Source organism: Amblyraja radiata, chromosome 12 (genome assembly GCF_010909765.2).
Source record: "Amblyraja radiata isolate CabotCenter1 chromosome 12, sAmbRad1.1.pri, whole genome shotgun sequence".
NCBI classification, from domain to species: domain Eukaryota; kingdom Metazoa; phylum Chordata; class Chondrichthyes; order Rajiformes; family Rajidae; genus Amblyraja; species Amblyraja radiata.
The window spans coordinates 5,262,081-5,279,734 of NC_045967.1; the positions used below are offsets into that span (position 1 = coordinate 5,262,081).

General features: G+C 46.3%; 1 long non-coding RNA gene across 1 annotated transcript; it reads right to left on the bottom strand.

Moving 5' to 3' along the window:
- Positions 1–303: 303 nt before the first annotated feature.
- Positions 304–9,640, bottom strand: LOC116979370. Its single transcript, XR_004413684.1, has 3 exons — positions 9,602–9,640; positions 4,829–4,831; positions 304–316 (listed from the first exon to the last, which is right to left on the bottom strand). It is a non-coding gene; the product is annotated as an uncharacterized LOC116979370 (long non-coding RNA).
- Between the last annotated feature and the right edge of the window lie 8,014 nt (positions 9,641–17,654).

Genomic DNA, 17,654 nt, shown 5'->3' on the forward strand with positions numbered 1-17,654 from the left:
GTGGGACAAGGTCTGGTAAGTGATAGGTGGATACAGGTGTGGGGGGGAGGAGGGTTTGTCGGCAGATAGGTGAACAAGGAGCTGAGGTGAAAGGGCAAAAGGCCATTAGATAAGTAGATTGTGAACCCAGATGAAAGGATATAGGTCAAAAGGGATGGAGGAAAGGGGAGGTGAACAGGATAGTGGGAGATGTACCCGTTTTCATCCAGCCCACAGCTAACTAACAATGGCCCGTTTCCTTTATCATCATTACTTTTTTGCATATCGTTCAATCATTTGTTCTATAACTCTCTACATCACCGTCTATATCTCTCTTCTGACTCTCCTTGACTCTCAGTCTGAAGAAGGGTCTCGACCCGAAACGTTAACTGTTCCTTCTCTCCAGACATGTTGTCTGGCCCGCTGAGTTACTCCAGCTTTGTGTGTCTATCTTCGCGATAGCGGGAGAAAGGGGTGCACTTCCAGGTGGGGTACAGGGAAGAGACGGGCTAAGAGAAAGGAGGAGTGGGGTTGAACGACGAAAAATTGGAGAATTCAAAATGTATTCCATTAGATTGTAAGTTACCCAAGACGAATTTGATCTGCTGCTCCTCCAGTTTTAATGAGTGAATTTCCTTTATTGTCATTCAAACTATTTAGTTTGAACGAAATTGTGTATCTTGCAGTCATGACAGAAAATAAAGTAACAGAACACACAATAAAAACAGTTTAACACGAACATCCATCACAGTGAATCTCCAGGCACCTCCTCAATGTGATGGAAGACAAAAAGTCTTAAAGTCTTATCTCTTCCTTCCTTATTCTCCCTCTGCATTGAGGCGAGCCAGGCTTTCGATGTTGGGCCCCCCCGCCGGGTGATGGTAAGTCCCGCAGCCGAATCCGAGCTCCGCAAACGGGCCGATTCAAACTCCGCGGCCCGGGGCGGCCGAAGCTACTGAAGCTGCCACCCTCCAGTCCAGCTGTTGTTGCAGGAGTTACGGAGAACCGGTCACCAACCGGGGACCTGCGAGCTCTCGACGATGTCGTCCATTGGGCCCACGGCCTAAGCCTCCGAGGCTCCGAAGTCGGGCCGCAGCCACAGCGCCACAACAGCCCTGAAATCGGCCAGCTTCGCGTTGGTGAGTGCTGGCTCTGCCTCCGGAGCCTCGAGCACGGTCCCAGTTGGAGGCCGCCAGCTCCGCGATTAGGCCTCAGCACAGACGGAGACGGAGACGGGGGGATACAACAAAGAAAAGGTCGCATCCCCCCCGAAGGAGGAGACTAAAACAAGTTTCCCCCGCCCCCCACGCATACACAACTAAAAGTAAACTAAAACATACATCCAACAAGACAAAAGAAGAAAAAAAAGACAGACGGACTGCAGGCGAGCCACAGCTGCATGGCAGCACCGTCACTTCCGGCGTTGCACCCGCTGTAAGGCAGAAACTCTACCGCTGCGCCACTGTGATGCGGAAGCAGAAGTGGTTTTGTAGTTACCTAAAATTGGAGGATTCAATGTTCATACCGCTAGGTTGTAAGCTACCCAAGTGGAATATGAAGTGGTGTCGTCCCGTTTGATCTTGGTCTCACTCTGGCCATGGAGGAGGCCCAGGACAGAAAGGGCAGTGTGAGAATGGGAAGTGCAGTTAAAATGTTCTGCAACCAGGAGATCCAGTTGGCTTTGGCGGACTGAGCGCAAGTGTTCGGTGAAATGGTCGGTGAGTGCATGCTTAGTCTCGCCGATGTAGGGGAATTTAATGTCCATATGTTGGGTGGTGAGCTACCCATGCAGTAAATGTGGCGCCATTCCTTCAGTTTGCATATGACCTCACTCGGGCAATAAACCTGGATGATCAAAGAACTTCGAGCCTAATGAGGGCATAGCCACCAGTGGTGGAGTAGCGAGGCGTGAAGTGGGGGAACCTCAAAGAACTGTAAGGCTCCAAGAAGTTGCAAAGGTAAAAAGAGACAAACCTCTGGGGAGATTTTAATTCAAGGGTGAAGTTTTTTAAATCACACGCAACCACAATAACTGCAGGTTACCAGTTTAACCACTTGTATGAAATGTATTATTCCATTTTTGACACACCATGTACAAATGTGTTTAGATCATCACGGCGACACTGCCTTACAGCGCTTACAGCGCCAGAGACCCGGTTTCGATCCTGATTACGGGTGCTTATTTGTACGGAGTTTGTACGTTCTCCCCGTGACCTGCGTGAAATTTCCCTGAGAACTTCGGTTTCCTTCCACATTCCAAAGGTGCACAGGTCTGTGGAATTCTCTGCCTCAGAGGGCAGTGGAGGCGGGTTCTCTGGATGCTTTCAAGAGAGAGCTAGATAGGGCTCTTAAAAATAGCGGAGTCAGGGGATATGGGGAGAAGGCAGGAACGGGGTACTGATTGGGGATGATCAGCCATGATCACATTGAACGGCGGTGCTGGCTCGAAGGGCCAAATGGCCTACTCCTGCACCTATTGTCTATTGTCTATTGTTTCCAGGTTAATTGACTTGATATAAATGTTTTTAAAAATTTGCTAGTGTAAGCTGGTGTTAATACGTGGGGATCGCTGGTCAGTACGGACTCCGTGGGCCAAAGGGTCTGTTTCCGTGCTGTATCTCTAAACTAAACTAAATCTAATTAGCGTTGGGCTGAAGAAGTGTCCCAAAACATCGTCTGTCCGTTCCTTCCACAGATGCTGACTGACCCACTGAGTTCCTCCAACGCTTTGTACTTTTATTCATTAACATTAATCTGTTTTTATATCTTTTACGTCTTTTATAACAAGCAATAACATCTGGGCTAATTTTTACACTAGCTGTTCTATAGGTCAAATCATGAAAAACAAACAAGTCGGCAAATCTTTGGTGGAAGCCACTAGCAAGAATTTGGGGGTTTTATTAGAAAATTTGACAGATTTTTGATTAGTACGGATGTTATGGAGAGAAGGCGTTAGAAGGGAGAGATAGATCAGCCATGATTGAATGGCAGAGTAGACTTGATGGGCTGAATAGCCTAATACTGCTCCTATCACTTATGACCTTATGATCTCTATTCAAAGTATCCAGTCGCATGGGGCTGCCACCAAGCAGGAAAATCTATCCTGAGTTATCGCTGGAAGGGTTGGGATGACGCAACTGACCACATTTTACTGACAAAGTACCAACTTGTCAGTACTGCAATGAAGCTTACAATGTGCAGTACCTAATAGGACATGGATGCAATTGAAAACTATAAAGAATAGGTCCCAGTGGTTTGAGGGGACCAAGTCATAATTAAAGGCTCAAACCATTAAACCATAAAACCAATGAACCACTTTCCATAGCAGTAAAGAGACAGTGTGGCAGTGAAACATGGGTCCAAAAGGTAATGAAATACTGGAATTAGAAATGTGAAAACAGCCTAGCCTCGAAGTTGGATTAGGAGTAAAATATTTGATTTTTTAATCATTTATAAAGATATGTGTAGGAAGGAACTGCAGATGCTGGTTTACACCGAAGATAGACACAAAATGCCGGAGTAACTCGTAACAGGCAGTAATCTCTGGATAGAAGGAATGGGTGACGTTTCGGGTCGAGATCCTTCTTCGGACTGAGCTCAGTTTGAAGAAGGGTCTCGACTCGAAACGTCACCCATTCCTTATATCCAGAGATATATTGTACGCATATTTTGAATTCATCCCAGGTGGAAATCCCATCCATCGGGAAATGAACCCTTCGCTCCATAGATGCTGCCGCATCCGCTGAGTTTCTCCGGCACTTTTGTCTACCAATGATACCAGGCCCTTGTGGTTGCAATTCCTCTGTGCATGGGTGCTGGTTCACCATCACACTTAGCATAAGTAATGACAACATAACTTCCAGAGCTTGTACTGCTTACTTAATGACAGAGGTCAGGCCAGAAGGTCACGACCTATGACTGCACTGTTCCCTCATAGTGACACAAGAGCAGACTGAGAACTAGACGTGATTTAGAAGGTCCTAACTGCAATATTGATTTGATCATTATTGAGTCCCTTGTATTGATTTCCACATGCTGCCCTTTTTGCAGGCAAGCAACACTGATGAAGATCGCAGCATCTTGAGATGCTGTCAGATAAGGCCTGAATGATGATGACACTTTATAGTCACTGGTACTTCACTAGGTGCAGAGAAACACTTTGTTTTTGCATACAATGTACACAAAAGAGTCACAACAAATATGCCGGCAAATTTACAAAAAGTACTCATCCCTTCCTCATCCCCCCCCCCCCCCCCCCCCCCATGCCCGGGTCCCCCTTTATTCTCGGCAGCCCCCCTCTCACACAAGGTGGTTCCATAGGTCTGAGACCTCATCACACGCTATTGCAAATTTAACCTTTCCCTAATGTGCTTTCCTTTTTCCTCATCTCCCTTTGATTCCAACCCCCTCCCCCCCCCCCCCCCCCCCCCCCCCCCCCCCCTCAATTTCTTTGTTACAAAATTCTTAAGGGGTTGGACATATGCAGGATGCAGGAAGATTTCTCCCAATGTTGGGGAAGTCCAGGACAAGGGGTCACAGCTTAAGGATAAGGGGGAAATCCTTTAAAACCGAGATGAGAAGAACTTTTTTCACACAGAGAGTGGTGAATCTCTGGAACTCTCTGCCACAGAGGGTAGTCGAGGCCAGTTCATTGGCTATATTTAAGAGGGAGTTAGATGTGGCCCTTGTGGCTAAGGGGATCAGAGGGTATGGAGAGAAGGCAGGTACGGGATACTGAGTTGGATGATCAGCCATGATCATATTGAATGGCGGTGCAGGCTCGAAGGGCCGAATGGCCTACTCCTGCACCTAATTTCTATGTTTCTATGTTTCTATGTTTGATTCCAACCCCCTCCCCCCCCCTTCCCCCCCCCCCCCCCCCTCAATTTCTTCCTCCCTCTTCTAGGGAAAGCTTGGAGACTTCACTTGAACAGCACTAACCTACAGTTTAGTTTAGTTTAGAGATACAGCGCGGAAACAGGCCCTTCGGCCCACCGAGTCCACACCGACCAGCGATCTCCGCACACTGGCACTATCCTGCACACAATAGAGATAATTTACGACTTTACCGAAGCCAATTAACCTACCTGGACGTCTTTGGAGTGTGGGAGGAAACTGGAACACCTGGAGAAAACCCATGCAGTCACAGGGAGAATGTACAAAATCCGTACAGACAGCAACCTAGGCAGCAAGTCTACCGCTGAACCTGCCGCTCAGCGACAGGCAGGAATGAAATGGCTGCTGCAAGCTCAGCAAGATGGTGTCAGTGTAAACATGCACGTTGGATTCTAGCAGTGTTAATTCAAGAAACATACAACAGGGCATTCTTAAAGCAATGTCACAATTTTATGATTTATTTTGGTGGCTCCTAAGTTGACAAGAGGTAAAACGTCTCTATTTAGTAGAGCAAAATTTGGCAAAACCTAATATCTTTACCCTATTTCTCTTGAATAATTAACATTTGAAGGGAAAAGGCAAAAAAAACATGTAAGCCTCCAGCAAGATTAGAGATGAGGATTTTGTTTTCCTATAGGAAATATTAGACATAGTGACCCAGTGGGGCTAGTTGAATTTGGAGCAATGCTGAAGAAGGGTCTCGACCCGAAACATCATCCATTCCTTCTCTCCAGAGATGCTGCCTGTCCCGCTGAGTTACTCCAGCCTTTTGTGCCTATCTTCGGTTTAAACCAGCATCTGCAGTTCCTTCTTACGCAGCTCATTAAATGCCTATTGAGGAGCAAGAGTGACCTTTATACAACACTGTTTAAAATCTTATTTCAGGGAACATTAGCGATGGAAATTAGTTTTCCATACACTGGGGATCAAAGAGTATCATGGAGGAATGGAAACCCGTGATAGAGATACATTCTCTGAATGTATCGAGACTGAAGGATTAAATAACACCATCGCACAAACCCACCTTCCTTCCATTGACTCAATATATACCTCACGCTGCCTCAGCAAGGCCAGCAGCAAAAATCAAGGACATGTCACACCCTGGCCACTCCCTCTTCTCCCCTCTCCCATCAGGCAAAAGGTATAGAAGTGTGGAAATGCACACCTTCAGATTCAGTGACAGTTTTCTTCCCAGCTGTTATCAGGCAAATGAATCATCCAACCACAACCAAAGAGCAGTGCTGAACTACTATCTATCTCATTGGGGACCCTCGGACTATCCTTGATCGGACATTACTGGCTTTACCTTGCACTAAACGTTATCCCCTTATTCCCACTGTACCTCGGTACACATGACAATAAACTAAACTGAACTAAACTAATATTTTCTAGGCCTTACATTACACAATCTAGGCAGTCCATTACTGCAATTAAACTTCGTAATTTAAATTCCTACCTTTGCATCCTACAATTTTCCATCTCTTTATCCACTGAGAAGCAGCTAAGCCCCACAGTGCTTGGACTCATGCTGTGGTGAACTGGAATGTTGAAATGGCCTTTCAGCCCATCACACATATCCAACCTCTATTATATTTGATGAATGTCAATAAATCACACAAATAGATGTGAACCGGTGCACTTCCAGAGGAGAGTAGGAATTGAACATTGAAGAGTATTTAAAATTCGGGAAACACTGGTAAAATAGTGTTGTTACTTTGCTTCTGTCTTTGCAGAGGAGCTCATATAAAACCTTGCAGAAATGTCTGGGAACCTTGGTCCGGTGGGAGGGAGAATCAGAGGGAAATCGGCATTGGATCAGAGGAAATGCAAGAAACCGCAGATGTTGGAGTCCTGAGCAAAGAGCTGGAGATAATCAATGGGTCAGGCAGTATCTGTGGAGCGAATGGCAGACAATGTTTTGGATCGGCAACTTTCGAGTCAAGGCACATAAATATTATTCAATTCTACAGTCTTGAGTTAATCAGTCTAAAGAAGTGTCCCTACTCAAAATGTTGCCTGTCCATTCTCTTCAGAGATGCTGCCTGATCCGCTGAGTTCCGCCAGTACTTTGCATTCAGCGTTTGTAGAGAAATGCTTTGTGAATTTGATGAGGTTTAAGTTCAATAAATCATCAGGACCCAATATTCTGCATCCCAGACTACTTGTGGAAGTGGTACTAGCAATAGCAGATGCCTTGAGGACACAAGGAACTGCGGATGCTGGTTTAAAAAAAAGACACAGTGCTGGAGCAACTCAGCAGGTCAGGCGGCATCAATGGAGAACCTGGATAGACGATGTTTTGGATCAGGACCCCTCTCAAACTGATTGTACTAAAGGGGAGAACTCTGGAAAGAGAGGTGGTGGCAGGGCAACCCCTGGCAAGTGATAGGTGGATACAGGTGGGGGGGGGGGGGGGGAGGGGGTGGATTGACTGGGAGATGGTTGGACAAAGGCCATGGATGAAAAGACAAAAAGTGTGAGATACGGAGATAAGGACAGAAGGGACGCAAAGTGTGAAGCCGTCAGAAGGAATATAGGTGAAAGGGGACAGGTGGAGGGGGGAAGGGGTAAGGAAGAAATGGGTGGACATCCTGGAGGGATTTATGAACAGAGAGGGGACAAGGGGTTGTTTGTAGGTTAGTTATCTAAAATTGGAGAATTCAATGTTCATACCAGAGGGTTGTGCACTACACAAGCAGAATACGAGGTGTTGTTTCTGTGTGTGAGTCGATGCCTTGCTGGACATATTCCAAGGGATTGAAGGGGAACTAATCTAACCCATTACTTTGAGTGTTGTGTGCCAGCCTGATCATCGCACTATAGGAAGGATGGGGTTGCACTGGAGAGGGTGCAGAAGAGATTGGATTTTGCCTCGACTGGAGAACTTGGGGGACTGGCTAGAACACAGAACATAGAACAGTTCAGCCAAGGACCAGGCCCTGCCACTCACAATGCTCGTGCCAAACGTGATACATGTTAAACCAATCTCCTCTGCCTGCAAGTGATCCCTGCATATCCATGTGCCTATCGATAAAAGCACCCGAGATGCCACTATCATAACCAGCACCCCTCATTCCAGGCACCACTGTCTGTGTAAATAACTCACCCTGCACATCACCTTGAGCATTGTCCCTCATACTTTAAAAATATGCCCTCCAGAGTTTGACATTTCCATTCTGGGGTAAAGGTTGTGCCTCTCTATTCTTGACTCTCTACTCTTATCTATGCTTCTCATAATTGGATATATTTCAATCAGGTTTCAGTCTCCGTTGCTCCAGAGAAAACAATCCAAGTGTGTCCAGCTTCTCATTACAGCTAAGACCCACCAATTCAGGCAGCATTCTAGTAAACCTCTTCCACACTGTCACCATAAAGAGATGGTTGTTTGAGTGGAAACAGATTGGGAAAAAATAGATCTGTTCCTGAACGGCAGAGTTTCTAATAGGATATTGCAAGGATATTGCTTGGACCCTAGAAATTCATGATATATATATATATATATATATTAATGATTGATTTGACAAAGTTAAATATAATACCTCCAAGTTTGCTGTTAATATAAGGTTGGGTGGAAGTTTTTTTGCGTGGAAGCTCCGAAGGTATTTGCCCAGGTTGGGAGAGTGAGCAAAGGCAGATGCAGCGTAAATGTGGAAGAGTGTTATGTTATCTACTTTGTTTGCAGAATCTGAAGGAATATGATCAGCCATGATCACATTGAATGGCGGTGCTGGCTTGAAGGGCCGTATGGCATACTCCTGCACCTATTGTCTATTGAATATCTGAATGATGCGATTAGGAAAGTGGGAGTTGCAGCAAGAACTGGTTTTCCTTATGCATTGAAGATAGACACCAAATGCTGGAGTAACTCAGCGGGACAGGCAGCATCCTTGGATAGAAGGAATGAGTGATGTTTCGGGTTGAGACCCTTCTTCAGACTTTCCCTGGGCATTAGTTGATAAAAGAACCATGTAGCAGGAAATTAGGAAGATAAATGGTGGTGCTGCTCTTCTTAGCAAAGGGATGTCTTACTGCAATTGTACAGGGCCCTGGCGAAAGCGCACCCTAAGTATTACGTGCACTATTGGTGTAGTTTACTTTAGTTTACTTTAACTTAGTTTAGTTTAGTTTAGAGATACAACACAGAAAGAGGGCATTCAGCCAACTGAGTCCGCGCTGACCAGCGATCCCCGCCCACAAACACTATCCTACACACACTATGGACAATTGACATTTATACCGAGCCAATTAACTTACAAACCTGTACGTCTTTGGAGTGTGGGAGGAAACTGGAGCTTCCCGGAGGAAACCCACGCCGATCACGAGGAGAATGTACAAACTCTGTACAGACAGCAACTGTAGTCAGGAGCGAACCTGGGACACCGGCGCTGTAAGGCAGCAACTCTACCGCTGTGCCACCGTGTCGCCCTTATCTGAGGAAGGATGTTCTTGCTGTGGAGGTATTGCAATGAATTCACCAGACTGATTCCTGGGATGGTAAAACTGGCATATGAAGATAGATTGGGCCACTGGGCTAATATTTGAGAGTTTAGAAGAATGAGAGGGGACCTCATTGAAACTGATGGGACTGACTAAACACAGAGTATTTTCAATGGCGGGGGAGTACAAAAGTAGTGGTTAGAGCCTAGGATGAGAAACAATTTATGCGCCTAATGTGCAATGAACTTGTCACAGAAGATTCATTATATCATGTGTCAATTCCCTCCACAGATGCTGGCCGACCTGCTGGGTTTTTCTAGCAGTTAGTGCTTTGTTGAAGAAGGGCTTTACACAGAGCACCACTGACTTAAGAGATCAACAATACAGTGGGAAAGCAAGAATAAATATTGAATTCAGATGAAAAAAACAAACTGCTATTGGAACTCAGCGGGTCAGGCAGCACCTGTGGAGAGAAATGGACAGACAAGGTTTTGGGTTTACCTTTCTTGAGAATGTATAGTCTGAAGAAGGGTCCAGACACAAAACACTGTCTGCCTATTTCCCTCCACACACGCTTTCTGACCTGCTGAGTTCCCCCAGCAGTCTGTTTTTTACTCAGGATTCCAACATCTGCAGTTTCTTGTGCCTCTACAGAATTCAGATGATTTGGTTTGATCATATTGAATAGCAGAGTAAGTTCAAAGAGCTGAATGACCTACTCCTGCTCTGAACCTCTGTGAGTCTAGGATTCTGTTATGAACTCAATTTAATTTACCCTTATTTACACCATGTCATTCGACACCCGCATTGAGCAAAACTCCTCTATCTAATTCTGTAAATGTTATGGGCCCGTCCAACTTAGGCGATTTTTAGGCGACTGCTGGCGAACACGATAATGGAATTCACCGAAGTCAGCACCGGCGACAACCTACGTCACCTGGTGACAACCTACGACATCCTAGCGACAACCTACGTTAACCTGGCAACAACCTACGACAGCATCTGCGTCAAGCTACGCTCATTGGCGTCAAACCCACGGTCGCCACTGTCGCCGAGAATTTTTCAACATGTTGAAAACCCAGCGGCGACCAGAAAGACGCTACGGCTCTTTGGGCGACTGAGGAGAGTAATCACGACCATACAGGCGACTCCCCGGCGACAGCCTAGTCTCCTAAAAAATCACCTAAGTGGGACAGGCCCATTAGTCTCCATCACCAGCCTTTACATGGAGAGAAAGCCAGATCTCCACTGTTTTACCCAGTTAACGATTTTAAACCAATGCAGATTGTAAAATACCCTTTGGATTTACTTACCTGATATGTCAGAGGGGGAAAATATGCATTGACCTCATTCAGATTACACTGACTCACTGCATCCTGTCAGAACCTAGTTTAATCAGCCAGCAGGAGATGTAGCCTATGCATTTGCTGACAGTTTATTTGATTACTGCTGACACCCAAAACCCTATGCTGGTGCCTCCAGTAAATTCTCCAGACATTCTTGACTCATTTTTAATACTCTGCTCAATGTACAAGGCATCCGTGCAGCGAGCTGTGGTACAGTGTTACAAGATGGCCACTTCTGCAACCAAATAACGAGCAGTGAGTTGATACGCCAGAATTACACAACTCAGACGTAATTACAAAACTGACCATCTTAAACTACTTGGCTGCTGTCAAAGCATTAAATGTTTAATGACCATGCAAAAGTGAAAGATCTTTCAGCATCGTATGGATTTTGTGCAGCATGTGTAAAAGAACTGTCTGTCTAATTAAACACAATATTGCACATTGCAATTTAAGAATATAAGCACGGCAGCTAAAACGATCTTATTACCCAATGTTCAATTTCTCCCAGATGAAATTGCATGCCTTTGTAACAATACTTGTCATCCAACATTAAGTACGTTAATATGGTTTCAGCAGCATTATTATGACTTTAGCTTTTTTTTCAGCAATGTAAAGTACCTCACCCCTAATTACAACCAGATGATGAATATCATGTCATACTTGGAAAGGGACCAATCACATAAGTGGGTGGTTAGCTTTACTGGTTTAAGAAAACATTTCGAAGGGATCTTCCAGTAAAATGTGCGAGAGAGAAAGAACAGATGTTCGCACTTTGAAGAAGGCCCATCTTCAAATGGACAGAGAGCTGGAGAAGGCAGACAGCTATTAATCCCAGGCGCTTGTGCTTGCAAAAAGTATTTCAGACACTGAGGATTCAATGGGTTTTGTTGCAGGGAGTAATTTCAAGTTATTTTTGACTGGTGCGCTAATTTAAACGCTGCAAAAGTGTTTACATTCTTCTGCATGGACCAACATTTCACATCAGGAAATGGGCAAGTGCGTGTTTCAGTGAATGCTTGTACCCAACACAACCTTCGGGTGTTTTTCAGATTTTACAAGGGAGCAAGTGGTGGAAAGAGGGATTAGTATAGTTATGCACACAAATGGTTGGGATGGACAGGGTGGGACAAAGGGCATGTTTTTCTTTGGACTTGCATTTGTATAAAGGTGTTAATGACTCCACAGTGTCCCAGAGTATTTTACAGCTCATTCTGTACTTTTTAAGATTCAATCACTGATTTAATGGAAGGGTTTGCCAATTGATCCACAGCTAACTACCAATCCCACTGGGTCTCGACCCAAACGTCACCCATTCCTTCTATAGAGTTCAAGAGTTTATTGTCATGTGTCCCAGATAGGACAATTACATTATTGCTTTGCTTCAGCACAACAGAACATAGTAGGCATGAATACAGAACAGATCAGTGTGTCCATATACCATTATATAAATATATACACACATGAAGAAATAAACAGATAAAGTGCAAATAAACAGATAATGGTCTATTAATGCTCAGAGTTTTGTTTCAGTTGAGTTCAGTAGCCTGATGGCTGTGGGGAAGTAGCTATTCCTGAACCTGGACGTTGCAGTCCTCAGGCTCATGTACCTTCTACCTGAAGATTGCGGGGAGATGAGTGAGTGGCCAGGATGGTGTGGGTCCTTGATGATGCTGCCAGCCTTTTTGAGGCAGCGACTGCGATAGATCCCCTCGATGGTAAGGAGGTCAGAGCCGATGATGGACTGGGCAGTGTTTACTACTTTTTGTAGTCTTTTCCGCTCCTGGGCGCTCAAGTTGCTGAACCAAGCCAGGATGCAACCGGTCAGCATGCTCTCTACTGTGCACCTGTAGAAGTTAAAGAGAGTCCTCCTTGACATACCGACTCTCCGTAATCTTCTCAGGAAGTAGAGGCTCTAATGTGCTTTATTTATAATTGCATCAGTGTCCTCGGACCAGGAGAGATCTTCAGAAATATGCACGCCCTGGAATTTGAAGCTCTTGAATCTCTCCACCATCAATCCATTGATATAAACGGGTCTGTGGGTCCCCATCCTAACCCCTCCAAAGTCCACAATCAGTTCCTTCGTTTTGTTGGTGTTGAGGGCCAGGTTATTCGGCTGGCATCATTTCGTCAGTCGGTCGATCTCTCTTCTATACTCTGACTCGTCCCCATCAGTGATACATCCCAGAACAGTAGTGTCGTCAGCGAACTTGATGATGGAGTTCGCACTATGACCGGCTACGCAGTCATGAGTATAGAGTGACCACAGCAGGGGGCTGAGCACGCAGCCTTGAGGTGCTCCCATGCTGATTGTTATCGAGGCTGACACATTTCCGCCAATACGAACAATTTGTGGTCTGTGGATGAAGAAGTCGAGGATCCAATTGCAGAGGGATGCGCAGAGACCCAGTTCTGCGAGTTTGGTAACCAGCTTGGAGGGGATGATTGTATTAAATGACGAGCTGTAATCGATGAATAACAGCCTGACATATGAATTTTTGTTGTCCAAGTGGTCCAGAGCGGAGTGGAGAGCCAGCGAGATTGCATCCACCGTTGATCTGTTGTGGAGGTAGGCAAACTGCAGTGGGTCCAGGGTCGAGGTAGGAGTTGATTTGAGCCATGATCAACCTCTCAAAGCACTTCACCACCGACGTTAGTGCCACTGGTCGATAGTCATTGAGGCACGTCACCTTGCTCTTCTTGCTATCCAGAGATGGTGCCTGTCCCGCTGAGTTACTCCAGCACGTTGTGTCTACCCACTGGTGACGACCTCAGGTAACCTCATAGAATGTAGATTGATGGCCAAACATTGGCCAGGCTGTAATATACGTTAATAAGATACGATTGTCGTACACATTAGGGGGCTTTTTTCTCACACATATAATGCTGGGTGCCTGGAATGTGCTACCAGGGATTGTGTTGGAGGCAGATACAATTGTGGCATCAAAAAGGCTCCCAGATCAGCACATGAAAATGCAGGGCATGGAGGTATATGGATAATGTGCAAGCAGAGGCAATTAGTTCAACTTGGAACCATGTGTAGGAAGGAATTGCAGATGCTGGTTTAAACTAAAGATAGACACGAAAAGCTGGAGTAACTCAGTGGGTCAGACAACATCCATGGAAAAAAGGAATAGGTGACCTTTATAGTTGAGACCCTTCAGACTTACAATTGTAAATTGGAATCATATATGGCATGGACATTGTGGGCTGAAGCGTCTGTTCTCATGATGTACTGTTCTATGTTCTATAATTTGTCTGATATAGGAATAGGGTTTTACAGTCAGGAAAAAGTAATTGTGGTAATTCATTCATTATTAAAGCCATTATTTGGCTATATTCCTGCTGCAGGACATTAATTCTAACAAGATGCCAGATAATTTTTGCAGCTGTGCATCGAAAATCAGAATAGTGGCAGGTTGCTTCACAATAAGAGGTTACGGTGAATAAACTCAGATTATTAGAGCCTACACAGAGGAGTTCAATCAGCAGTAACAGCACAAAAGAGCGTTTTCAAGTATTTTTTATCAATGCCCTAAATTAAATAGCTTCCTGGGTCAATAGACAATATGTGCAGGAGCTTCGAGCCAGCATCGCCATTCAATGGTTGATCATCCACAATCAGTAACCTGTTCCTGCCTTCTCCCCATATCCCCTGACTGCTACCTTTATGAGCTCTACCTAACTCTCTCATGAAAGCATCCAGAGAATTGGCCTCCACTGCCTTCTGAGGCAGAGAGTTGCACAGATTCAAAACTCTGGGTGAGAACGTTTTTCCTCATCTCCGTTCTAAATGGCTTACCCCTTATTTTTAAACTGTGGCCACTGGTTCTGGACTCCCCCAAAATCGGGAACATGTTTCCTACCTCTAGCGTCTTCAGTCCCTTAATAATCTTATGTTTCAATAAGATCTCCTCTCATCTTTCTAAATATGGGTCATATTTTGTTTAGTTTGGGTTAGTTTCGAGGTACAGTGCAGAAACAGGCCTTACGGCCCACCGAGTCCACACTTACCAGCAATCCCCCGCCCATTAACACTACCCTACACACACTAGGGACAATTTTACATTTGCATCAAGCCAATTAAACTACAAACCTGTACGTCTGTGGTGAGTGGGAGGAAACCGAGGATCTCAGAGAAAACCCTCACAGGTCACAGGGAGAACGTGCATACTCCGTACAGACAAGCACCCGTAGTCAGGATGGAACCCAAGTCTCTGGCGCTGTGAGGCAGTGGCTCTACCACTGCACCATCATGCTGCCCATTTGTTTTAGTGTATCCATACATACTACAGCATTGCTTGTGACTAGACATGGGCCTTGAAGCTTGGATGAATTTGGTCAGTAGACACCCCTTCACATTATGTGTTTCTGTATCACACCTTTGGCCGAGTTACCTCAGACCCCCATGGTGCTGATTGACCGCACGGTTAAATATGGCCCACTACTGCCCACCTCATCTAACCTCATCACCTGCATTTTCCCAATGTGGCCTCCTGTACATCGGTGAAACTAAGCGTAGACTCGGCGACTGTTTCGCCAAACACTTGCTCTCGGTCCGTCGAGGCCAATAGGATCTCCTGGTTGCTAAACATTTTCACTATTTTTCCCTATCTCATACTGACCTTTCTGTTCTGGGCCTCCTCCGTCACCAGAGTGAGGCCACATGCCTCATATTCCACTTGGATAGCTTACAACCCAATCGTATGACTCACGTCGCAGCGGCCTCTGCAGTCCGTCTGTCTTTTTGTTATTTTTTGTCCCGTTTTAATGTAGTTTTAATTTATTTTTGATGGGGTATGTGTGTGTGTGTGTGTGTGTGTGTGTGTGTGTGTGTGTGTGTGTGTGTGTGTGTGTGTGTGTGTGTGGGGGGGGGGGGGGGGGGGCGGGGGGGAAACTTTTAAAATCTTTCCCCTGCACGGAGAACCCGACCTTTTCCCTGTCGGGTCTCCGTTGTCATTGGGGCTGCAACGTGGAGCGGCCTCCAACCGGAACGACCTGGGGCTCCAGTCGTGGAGCTGCGGACATACTCACCATCCTGGAGCTGGCCGGCTTCAGAGCGGGTGGAGCTGTGGTGGTGCGCTGCTGCGACCCGACCCCGGGGATTCGGAGGCTTACCGCAGGTCCGGTGGATAGTGACACCGGGAGCCTGCGGGTCCCTGCTGGGAGACCGCTTTTCGGGGCTTCCACAACGGCGACTTCACCCGCCCGAGTCGCGGGGTCGAGCAGTGCCTGGAGCGGGGCCTTACATCATCGCCCGGCGCGGCTTCAACGGCTGCGGGACTTTGCTAGCGCCCGCCGGGGGCTCCAACAACAAGACCCGGAACGCGGCCTTGCATCGCCCGGTGCGGCGTTAATGGCCGCGGGACAATTGCCATCGCCCGCCGGGGGCTTTGACTCTGACATCGGGAGGGGAATGGGGAGTGCAGGGGAGAGATAAGTTTTTTTGCCTTCCGTCACAGCGAGGAGGAGATGCGCTGTGATGGATGTCTGTGTAAATTGTGTTGTGTCTTGGGTCTTTTTTTCTTGTGTGTATGACTGCAGAAACAACATTTCATTTGAGCCTCTATGAGGTTCAAGTGACAAATAAATTGTATTGTGTATTGTGTATTGTGTGTATTGTGAATGTTGAATTCTCCAATTTTGGGGAACTATAAACCTCTCCCCCTCTCCCTTCCTCCTCCACATCTCCCCGCCTTCTTCCCCCTCCTCCCGTGTGATGTGCACCTACTCCCTCCCTCCCCCTCCACCTCCACCTACATTCCATCCTCCAGCACCTTTTCAACCCTTTTGTCTCACACCTTCTGCCTGTTCATCACTGGTCTATGTACAACTATCTCACCCTGTATCAATCTATGACCTGTGTAAGAAGGAACTGCAGATGCTGGCCATGGAGGAAACCCAGGACAGAACGGTAAGCATGGACATGGGAAGCGGAGAGTCGGGATTGTTGGGAAGTGAGCGGAGGGCTTTGTGTTTAGAGGAGGTGGGATGGGAGTGGGTAAGGGAAGTAGAAAAATCAAGAGGGTTGATGTCTCGCCGACAGTTGGAATTAAAAAGGTCCAGAGGGGGTAGGATGCCAGCAGGGGGACTTCAAGGAGGAGATAGGAGAAGGGAGCATCACTGTTTCCCATAGAAAACAGCCCAGAGGCGAAGGCAATGGAAAAAGAGGTTGACATCATGGCGTGCACGGAACCCGGTGAGATGGGGGCAGATGCCTACAAAGGTCAGGTCTCTGTTGAGGTCTGACCATTCTGTATTGGAAATAGGGAGATCAGTGGGGATGGTGAAAACAGATGGTGAAGGTTGTGTTCTTCAGAGATACTGCCTGACACATAAATTACTCCTGGACTTTGTGTCGTTCTTTTATAAAGCAGCATCTGCAGTTCCTTGACACCACTACTGACATTATACATTGAATCAGGCCCAATGTGTACAAGCAGCTAGTTCATGGCTGCGTAGGGAGGAACTGCAGACGCTGGTTTAAACCTCAAACAGACACAAAAGGCAAGAGTAACTCAGCGGGTCAGGCAGCATCCCTGGAGAAAAGGGATAGGTGAAGTTTTGGGTCAAGACCCTTCTTCAGACTGAGAGTCAGGGGAAAGGGGAAGGAGATATAGATGGTAAATAGGAGAAATGGATGGAATATATGCAGAGCAGGAGGAATCACAGAGGAGGAGCAGCGAGAGAGGATGTCGCAGAACTCTTGTCAGAGAGAGGGGGAGACCTTCTACAAGGTCGGCATACCTTGAAGAAATTTCGCAGTGGTGCAGACAAAATGTGTGGGGAAGAACTGCAGATTCTGGTTTAAACCAAAGACACACATAAAGTGCCGGAGTAACTCAGCGGGTCAGGCAGCATCTTTGGAGCAAAGGAATAGGTGACGTTTCAGGTTGGTGCCAAAAGCCAATCTTGCTAGCACTGTTGTTTAAGAAGGAATTCCAGATGCTGGAAAATCGAAGGTAGACAAAAATGCTGGAGAAACTCAGTGGG